The sequence below is a fragment of the Manacus vitellinus genome, unplaced genomic scaffold (assembly GCF_001715985.3).
Source record: "Manacus vitellinus isolate BGI_N305 unplaced genomic scaffold, ASM171598v3 scaffold_131_pilon, whole genome shotgun sequence".
Lineage (NCBI taxonomy): Eukaryota > Metazoa > Chordata > Aves > Passeriformes > Pipridae > Manacus > Manacus vitellinus.
The window spans coordinates 292,753-295,737 of record NW_021938958.1 but is presented as its reverse complement, the minus strand read 5'-3'; the positions used below and the strand labels follow the sequence as shown (position 1 = coordinate 295,737).

Below are 2,985 nucleotides of genomic sequence, written 5' to 3'. Positions count from 1 at the left end.
TGGTGTTCTTTGGGCCCCCTGAGTCCAAAGTAAAAGGAGAGAAGAAAACCTGTTGGTGAGAGTGCTGTTGCAGTCTGGTCAAGAGTGGTGATTGCAGTCCGGTCAAGAGTGGTGGTTGCAGTCCGGTCAAGAGTGGTGGTCTGCAGCCTTCCTCTGGATCCCATGAGTGGTTAAATGTTCCAAGACTCTACAATTATATATTCTCCAGTTCAGGCAGGAATGCCCAGCACTTCCCTCAGGGCGGGGAGTTCCACAAAGGGTGTGAGGACAAGAGCATCCTCCTATCTCACAGGCCTCTTAACACCCAGTTTATAGCCTGAGGAGTCAGGCTCTATGGGCAGATGGTGTAAATGGTTCATTGATAATGTAATTGTAAATGTAAATGGTTCAGTTTCTGGGAAATGGCATGGAAGGCTATAGAATACACAGTTTTGGGTTACACCCATACAATGATGAACTGGTCCCAGCTGTTCTAACTAGGACAGTGGTCTACATGCTGACTTCTTGGAAAATATACTCAATTATCTTCATACAGATGAACTACCTGCCCCACTAGTCCATGTGTTTCTTTCTCAGCAACCTCTCCTTCCAGGAGGCTTGGTACATCCCAGCCACTGTTGGTGAACTTTCTTGTTGAAAGCAAGAATATATCTTTTGGAGGCAGTATGATGCAGCTTTATTTCTTCAGCTCCCTTATTTGTACTGAGTGTGTCTTCCTTGCAGTTATGACTTATGATTGTTACGTGGCCATTTGCAATCCCGTGAGCTATTCAGTCATCATGTTACTTGCCACATGCTCCTGGCTCATGGGCTTCTTTATCTCCATGCTGAAAGTAGTTTTCATCTCTCAGATGTCTTTTTGTGGCTCCAATATCATCAAGCACTTCTTGAGTGACATCAGGTCCTTGCTGAATATATCATATACGGACATGATGGTGGTTTGAACAGTGAATTTCATCCTGGCCTTACTTATCTTGCTGGTTCCACACTCTGTCACAATTATTTCCTATATATGCATCAGCAGCAGCATCTTGCATATCCCCACATCCCAGAGCAGGAAAAAAGCCTTCTTCACCTGTGTTTTTCACCTTGCTGTAGTCATTATCTTCTTTTCAGTCTCTCTGTTCATGTATGGGTGACCCAAAAGAATCCATTTTTTGACTTCAACAAGCTGGTGTCTACTGTGTACACTACTGTATATTCCATGCTAGATCCCTTCATTTACTGCCTAAGGAACCAGGAGGTTAAAGTGGCTTTGAAAAAATCTTCATTGTTAGGCAGATGTTCTCCAAGGTATTTCAAGCCATTGCTGTCCACCATTAAGATAGTTCCTATTGACAGAATGTAAGTGTGAGAGTTAGAAGGAAAGGTTTTAATATTTAGACTATACTTAGATCTGCAATCATAATAATGCTGGATAACTCAAGAAACTGGGACATATATTTGACCCCTTATCTGTTTTGACTGACATGCACTTCAGGGAACAAAAAGACATGTCTGGGATATCATACATCAATGGCTTTGAGAAAACAATTTAAATGTTCTGTTAATAGCATATGATCCAAATTCAGGCAATATCTGACAGCTAAGGTGGGATGCATATGCCTAACTACAGGCACCTGCTTAATGTTTTAAAGACCTTGGGTATTCTGCTTTACAAATTTACAATTGTGATTTTAGAAGGGAAGAGTCTTTTCTGCAGTTCCTGTATCATATCTGCCAGTCCAAAAAGAGAGGTCTCAGGGCACTCCACACTGTTTCATATTCTGCAAGAAGCTTAGGAATTTGGATCAATCCTACTGGAAGATAGTAACAGTAGAAGGTAAGAAGGTGTTTACTGTGGAATGGAAGCTTGACTTCTTAAGAAAGGTTGAAATAAATAATCAAAATAAATTGAAGACTTTAAATCCTCTACACTGCAAATAAAATAACTTTCCCCCCCTTTTTATGTAGGTCATTTTCAATAATTTCTCTCATATAGTCTGCTGAAGTCACTGTGTCTTAGTTTGAATATGACTGAACATGCAGTTGTTTTGGAATTTTATGTATTTTAGATTAAGTGACTGCATATCTACTGCCTTTGTCAACATCTGTACTGATAAATTAATTTACTCTAAGGAGTGATCTGTGGCCATTTTGCTAAACATATCATAGTGTCAGATATACCCTGATAAGCTTTGTGGACAGGCCCCTTTTGATGAAGCTGGCCATGGTAATGAGCAATTCCTTGATTGTAACCTACTGCAAAGCCTTTTGCATCTGTTCACTCAGGTCTTCTATCAGTCTGTTTTGTGCTATTCACTGCCATTTCTCTGTTCCACAATGTGAACTTCTCAATTTCTCCCATGTGTCTTCCCCCATGGATCCTAATATGCACTTCTTTTAAGGGATCCTTTTTTTCCACTTTATTTGGGTTTTTTACTTGTTTGTTTATTTATTTAGAATGACTCTGTGCTTAAAACAGTTCTGATGCAACTATGTAGCGGCACGCACGTCCTTATATAATAAGGAAAAATACGCTCCTCGTGAGTGGTGAAACAAAGAGATTTATTTCAAATTCGGCGCTGGTTTTATCCCTTAAAACCATGTGACTTCTTTGACCAATAAGGTTGTCTATGCCAGGGCATGCTCTTTTGGGCTTCTCTGCCCCAGCATGTCCCCCGTGCCTTGGACACGCCTCCTACATCACCCCCCTCTTAATTATCTAAGGAAGTCATGAAAACAGTGCAAAAACAACAGTGCAAACAATCAGAACAGTACATTGTAAACTACCAAAGCTCGCAATGGCCCAGCATATCGCTTGCTTTGGCCGCTTGTACTTCTATTGTAAACCTTTTAAAACTTTCTTATATTCCTATAGGGTAGTGCAACTTGGAGAAATAACTTTATTAACTTAGCCCAACCGTGTACAAACTTATAACCTTTATTAACCTGAGGGTTTTTAAATAACTGGGGAGTTCAACTTTATTTAAAAAACAGGCTAAG

The 2,985-nt window shown here is 40.3% G+C and overlaps 1 pseudogene; it reads left to right on the top strand.

The window, feature by feature from the left end:
• Nucleotides 1-559: 559 nt before the first annotated feature.
• Nucleotides 560-1,348, top strand: LOC108638849 (annotated as a pseudogene).
• Nucleotides 1,349-2,985: the final 1,637 nt, after the last annotated feature.